This window comes from Benincasa hispida, chromosome 1 (genome assembly GCF_027475165.1).
Source record: "Benincasa hispida cultivar pf3 chromosome 1, pf3_genome.v1.1, whole genome shotgun sequence".
Lineage (NCBI taxonomy): Eukaryota > Viridiplantae > Streptophyta > Magnoliopsida > Cucurbitales > Cucurbitaceae > Benincasa > Benincasa hispida.
Window position 1 is genome coordinate 4855004 of NC_143478.1, and position 7806 is coordinate 4862809.

A 7806-nucleotide genomic window follows, 5' to 3' on the forward strand; every position below is an offset into this window, starting at 1 on the left:
TTGGGATGGAAATAAGGGGTGGGAATGGATATGAGATACACATCCAGTAAAGTTTTGAAGCTTTAAGCATGAGAATAAGCTATTCACATGTATTCCTTATATCAATGGATGATACCCATCAAAAGTGTGGGTTTTCTTGATGTTCACTCTTTCTCCTCTTTTAATACATAAATTTATTCTTTTATTTTATATTATTAAAATTAATTATTATATGAGTATTAAATTAATAACTTAGAAATTATATTAAATTTTAAATTATAATATTTTGAATTCAACTAATCTAGATTGATTAATTAATTTTATAATAAACCATAAAAACCCGGTGAAATAATACTATTAATTCATTAATAAATTATATATGTAGTTAATTAATTATCATTATAATTAATATTTTGTGAGATTATTTTCTAATAAGTATAATTAGTTTATCATTGATTAATTATACTTCATTATTTTTAATCATAAAATGTTATATTTATTTTTTAAAACTGATTTTGATTGTTTTATTAATTAATACATCATATAATATAAATTCATCAATTTGATACATCAAATTATGTAATCAAGTAACTTTAATTATAAACAACTCATTTTACTAATATTTGTAATTAATAATTTAATCAATATTACTATTTGATAATTGATTAGTTAATTTTGCTCAAAACTTTGAATTGAATTTTGTTTATCAATTAATGTATCAAAATTTTATGGTGGTCTCCATGATTAATTTTATAAATAAAATTCAAACCTAATTTGTTACCACAAAATTTCGATAACATTCACATGTACAACCAACACATAGACATCCTTAATTCCTAGCAATCTTATTCTCAAGCTTTTTTATTCCTAGGCATACTTAATTGTTGGGCATCTTTAAAACCTTGAACCCAACCATCCCTTACTGGTGTTTAGAACATGAATTCAACTAGTATATATAACTTAGTCCATTTAGTAACTATTTAGGCACGATTTGATAATTTGTTTTTGAAAGTCAAGTCTATATACGCTACTTCTATCCCGAATTTCTTCATTTGCTATCTATATTTTATCGATGATTTGAAAAATCAAGTCAAATTTTGAAAATTAAAAAAAATAATTCTAAAAAACTTGTTTTATTTTTTTTTTATTTTTTTCTGAATTTGACTTATAATTTAACCATTATACTTAAGAAAAACATAAATCATTGTAAAAAGGGGAAAATAAAATTAATTTTCAAAAACTAAAAACAAAAAACGAAATGGTTACCAAACGGGGCCTTAGTCATTTTTTTTTTTAAAAAAATTTAAGTCTATTTCTTCTCCATTTCTTACAATGATTTGCATCTTTCTTATCTTACAATGGTTGAATTCTTAACCAAATTTCAAAAACAAAACAAATTTTTAGAAGCTACTTTTTTTTTTTTTTAATTTTCAAATATTGGGTTCGTTTTTTTAAACTATTGACAAAAAGTAAATAACAAATGAAGAAATTTAGAGGTGAAAGTAGTGTCTATAGACTTAATTTTTTAAAAAAAAACATAAAAAATAAAATGGTCCAACTTAAGACCAAAATAGGCTTAGAGAAAGGAGATTGGCTTGGACTAGCCGAGACCAAGTCTCACAAAACACTTAATAAAGCGATACTATATGCATGTCTCGACTCAAGGGATATCTAAGGTCCAAGTATGACTAAAAGAAGATGCTTGGTCTCCCTAACCTAAAGGAACATCTATAAATTTTTTTATTTGACTTACTTATGTTGGGACGTAAATTACATTATGATTTATGACCAGTTAGTGGTCGACGACAGTGAGTGGCAGTGGTTTGTTAATTACAATTTGGAAGGAGTTTTCAATAAAACCAAAAAAAAGTTAAAACACTTTTTCTTAATTACAATTTGAATTATTTCTTTAAATATATATTTTAAAAAGTTGTTTTCCAATGGTTATCAAACACGACATATTTTATGAAAATATTTTTTTTAAATAAATTAAAAACACATGAAAATATCATCCAAAAATATCCTAAATGTCTCCAATGTCTTTGGGGAATTCTCTCAATTTTATTCTCTCGCTAGAATGCTCTTTGGGGTCTATTCTATGGATGATTTTTCTCTCCCATTCATATTAGGGGAAAAAGTTGTGTTGGATTAGGCTGTTCACGTGAGATTTCGACAAAAGAAATTTAATTCATGGAAATGAATTTAATTTACTTGATTTGTAGTATAAGAGTCACAATCTCTAATTTTATCCTCGGATTCTTTTCCTTAAATACATAAACTTTAATCCTTAAGTTTGTCAATCTTCTTGAATGATCAGCCTTTGGACTTGATGATCTTTTTGAATGATCGATATTTAGGCTTAATGATCTTCTTAGATAATCGACCTTTGGGCTTAATGATCAACTTGTGGACTCGTTGATCTTTTTAGATGATCAACCTTAGGCTTGTTTGTCGATTTTGGGCTGGTTGATCTAGATCGACCTTTGGCTTGTTGATTGACTTGGATCAGCCTCTGGCTTGTTGATCGACTTGGATCGGCCTCCGACTTGTTGATATGATTGGATCAAATCGGTCTCTGGCATGTTGATTAGCATGGATCAACTTTTGGCTTGTTGCTTGTTTGGATTGGTCTCCAGCTTGTTGATCGACTTGAATTGACATATAACTTGTTGATTAGCTTGGATTGGCCTCTAGCTTGTTGGTTAGCTTAGATTGGCCTCTACATGTTGATCGTTTGGATTGGCCTTTGGCTTATTGATTAGCTTGGATCAGACTCTGGCATGTTGATTCTTTGGATCGGCCTTTGACTTGTTGATTAGCTGGGACCGTCCTCTGACTTCTTGATCGATTTGAATCGGCCTCTGGCTTGTTGATATGCTTGGATCATCCTTTAGCTTGTTGATCGACTTGTGAGCTTTTTCTTGAGTTTAAGGAGACTGAATCTCTAGCTTATAAGTTGTGAAAAGATAATCAATTTGTTGAAGTCTTTTGGTCTTTGAATCTTCTAATAGTTTCATGCGAAAAATACCTTTTTGGTTCATAAGTTTTTAAGAATAGGCGCATTTGGTTCCCAATATATCAAATTGGCTATTTTAATCCCTTGGTTTTCAAGAATAGATTTAAAAGGTCACTCAACTAATAAATTTGTTAAATTTAAACATATAGTTAATTAAAAATATGATGTGACAAGATGACTTGGAAAAATTATATATTTTCTAATCTTTCCCACTTCTCTCTTCTCTTTCTCTATTGTCCATCTCCATGTCTAATCTATTTGTTTTTTTTTTTTCAATTGAAAAAGATGATAAAATATGTTCACTTCTCTCCCTTCTTTCTCTTATCTAACTTATACTAGCAAACTTTCTAAATTCATTTTCATTTTCAGTTATATTCCAAACATAAAATTTCTAATACATTTAAATCATTATGTCTAAAACTTTCTTAACTTCAAATGGAGGTTAATCCAAATGGGTTGAATCTAAACAAAAATATAGAAATAAGATTAGAGTGAAAAAAAAAAGATAAAAAGATAAAAAATCAATTAGCCGCACCGCAGTCATATTTTTAATTGATTATATGTTTAAATATAATAAAGTTAAGGGACCTTTTAAACTTATTCTTGAAAACACAATGATTAAGCTAATTTAAAACATTAGGGACCAAACACAGCTATTCTTAAAAATTCGAGGGCCAAAAGGTTATTTTTCCCTAGTTTCATTCTTCCGTTCTTCAACTTGAGACCTTCCATCTTCAAATCTTGAGAAGCTTAAGTCTTGAGAGGTTCAAAGCTTTAGTCTTCAAAGCTTTCCATCTTCCCCAAAATGAAGGGGTAAGGTCTCAATCTATTGGGTCTTATATGGGCTTGAGCTCAACTGCTTTTGGGCCCAAATATTGAACTTGGGCTAAAGTGGGTTTGAACCTAATCTATTATGTAGCCCAAATTTCCTTCATGAACTTGAATTGAGTTGGATCCGAACGATTTTAATTACTTGGTCCAGTCTGATTTATAATTATCATAATGGACTTGGATTTTCATTGTGATGACTTACAACTTATGATAAGCCAAAACTTCTCATTCAACATATGCTTTTCTTATTGGAAATTTGTTTCTTTTAACGTTAACTTTGAACTTGAACTAATTGTTTGACTCATTTGATAATCATTTGGTTTCTTTAAGATTAAGTTTATAAATTTTACTTTTACTAATCAATTTATTTGTTTTATTACTTACTTTTTAAGAGCATTTTTTTAAAAAAAATTTGAAACTCTACAAAAGTAATTTTAACGATTTATATTATTTTTTTTAGAATTTAGGAATTTAAATGTTTAGTAAAGGAAAAAGAATATGAGTGCCCGAAATAATAATAATAGTAGCAGCAGCCTCATTTGAATTACTTTTCCTTGGTTGCACATTCGTAATAATTAAGTGTGTTTTATTTTATTTATTTTACCATCAAGGTAAATCATAAACAATCAATTGTATTATTTTTAGAGAAATATTTAATGTCTCCTAAGCCACATTCATATTCGTGCAGCCCACCAAAATACCTAATCATAAGATATTACGTAGGAAGCTTTTATTTTCTTAAAAATATATATTTTTTAATATTTTTTTCTTTGTAATTGAAGTAGATGCATGAAAATCGTTTTAATTTATTATTGTTGTTGTTAAATATTTTTTAAAACTAGGTTAAATGCATACAAAATGTATAACTTGAAATATGATCTCTCTATAATCTACTAAAAAGGAATGGACTTGGACACCCACCCAGCCCCAACTGGCAACTATCATTTTACCCAAGAGAACTAAAGATTGATGGGCCTTACTTTCTCCAGTTTAAGTCTACATTGGGTTCATTATTGGGAAATAAATACATATGGGCTCTATGTATAACCATTTGGTCCATTTCCATATTAGTGCTGTTCATTCGAGAGCTTTTTACTTAATCAACAATTATATATATAATTCTTTTATAAGATAACTTAAATAAATAGGCCAATTATATAATTGTCTAAACTCTCATTTCTCTTACAAGATTGTTTTACACAAAAATCTAGTTCAATTTACTTCTCGTGGTTATGAACTTCCCAAAATGGTATTCATTGTGAAGACAATAATCGACAAGAAATTTTGAACGAGAAAACAAGATATAGTTAATATATATAATAAAATATATTTGATATATATTTGAAGTTTCTAGAAATAACTCAAATCTAGGACATTTATAAAATATATGGTGTATAAATGATCTTTCGTGTATTAAAAAAACTCTGTTTTTTTATTACAATAATTACAGGATGGAGGATTGAGTATCCAGTCTCAAGAGAGAATACATGTCAATTATCACTAATCTAAATTTACTTTGACAATTATAGATTCATTTAAAGTTAGACTCGACTAATTTCAATATAAGGTAAAACATTTGATGTTTACCTTCACCTTGTTTTTTTTTTTAATTATTTTTTTAATTTTTAGAAAAAAGAAATACCTCATTTTCTTTATAATGCTACATGAACTAAAGGCTTATAGTCTGTTTGGATTGATTTTCTAAATGTTTATAAATATTTTTTTTGTACTTATAAATACTTATTTAAACACTTAGAAAGTTAATCTAAACAGACCTTACATTTGTCCAAATTAACCAATTTGGATAACCAATTAGAAAATGGAGACTACCACATCTAATTCTATTCTTTAGCAATAGTGCCCATTTTGCTACTAAAAGAAATCTAGGCTTTGATGTAGGTTGAAAAAACTAAAAACGGATGTAAAATGTCGGTTTCTTAAAAAAAAAAAAAAGATAGTGGATTTTTAATGTCGGTTTTAAACTGACATTGTAAGTGTACCTATAACGTCAGTTTAAAACCGACATTATAGGTGACTCGCTCTTTTAAATCCCAAACAATTTTTTTAATTTTCATTTTTTTGTTTCTCCCTTCCCTATTTTCATTTCCCTCTAAAATTTTGTTTTCCTCTTTCCTAAATAAAGAATAAAATTAGTAAAAGAAAAAGAAAACAAAATCAAACCCTCTTCCTTGCTTCTGCACGCCGCACAACTCCCCATCCAATCATCTTCTTATTCTTCTTCGTCCAAGCCTTTAGCTGCTGCACGCTTTAGTTTGCCTAACCAGTCATTTTTCGAGTCATATTTGCCACCATTAGTGCTGTTGACCAACACCTACAATGCTTCCTCATCTGCACGTTTGCTGGTCATGACCCTTACTCCGATCGCCTCATCGCCCACCATCTAGTGTTGCCAACGAGCCTTCCCCCCTATTGAGCTCTCTCTCTAACCCACATACTAGTAGTTCCACGTCGCTTGACCTCCCGATCTCCCTTCTTCTTCTTTCTCTCTCTCTCTCACTGATTTGTAGTCCACAAGCCAGATTTAGCTGTTGGAACATATAGATCCTTTACTCTTTTAAAAATGTTGGAAATTTTAATTTTGAAATATGCAAAATTAATGTGAAAATTTTTAAGTTTTACTTTTGAAATGTAAGGTGGTTGGATGAGGATTCTTCTGTCTTCAAGTGGCTTTTATGTTGTGGTCGAATTTGTTCTTTTAGCAAACTCAATATTTTTATTTGGATGTGTTTCTTTAACTTTTAGAGCTTTTATCAGGTCTAGAAAATTTGACATTGTCCTTGAAATTTTAGGCCATATGGAACACTTGGGAACTAGCTTGGAACTCAACACAACAACTATGTTCTCGTCGCTGTGCTCAGGAAAAACCAAGTGGAGGATAAGAAGGTATTGTTGTTGTTCCATGCTTTTAATAATGACTGGCGATAAGGTTCTACTACAACTAGTTGTGCTTATTTACCTAATGCACTTGCTTGTAATGAGACATGGTTGCTCTCAGGAAATCAGACATGAGGGTTGAGTTCAAAAAGGTTTTTGACAAGCTTAGAGAAATTAAAAACTTAGTTTAATGTATGTAGTTATAATATATGTATTCATGCTTTTGGATGTTGGGCTACTTGGATACTTTCCTTTTCAAGAACTGAAGTAAAAGTGCTTAGTTACGGAGTCTTTTGTGTACATATAATAGACTTATTCACGTGCTCTGTTCGGTAGGAAGCTTAAAGATGCACTTATTGTTAGGTTTTATGCCCTAAAGCTGGTAGATAATAGATGTTATCAATTAACCGTCATCAATAATGGGTTATCGATGTTAATTCAACAAATGTTATTGATTTTTTTGTATTATTTTTTGTCTTAATTACCCTAAATCCATCTAATATCCACGGCTGACTTATGAGTCTTGAACTGTATGTGGAGACATATAAGGATTGATGTTCAAGAAAGAGCCTAAAGGGAATATAGTATAGTAATAGGGCTAGGTACCTTATTCTGGTGACACTATGGATACGACCCATTTTGTGTTTGATACAAACGCAATGACTCAACATGTTCATGTAGGTGACATGCGAGTGGAGGTATCCTATGCAATGAGTTTGCATAAGATTGGATCATAGTAACCACTGGATGTAACGCCGTTAACTAGTTTGGTTTCTTTTTCAATTGGATGACCTAGGCAATTTAGTCTTAATCCTGAGTGTATTATGAACTCCTGTTCACGAGGTATTTTTCTTTGATTTGTATGGGTGATAGTGACTAGTTTTCCGACTAAATAAGCCTACCATTTTAGGGAAGAGACCGAGTGAGGAGCTAAAAACATAATAATACAAGATGAAATTCACTCTTTCTCAACTTCAAGGTAAGTAGATGAGTGTTCCCTTAAGTGGTGCTTCAGGACTTGAACAAAGGATCCTATCCTCTCATTTTTCCGAGAGGGGTTTTTGTTTATTGGTTGGACCATAAAC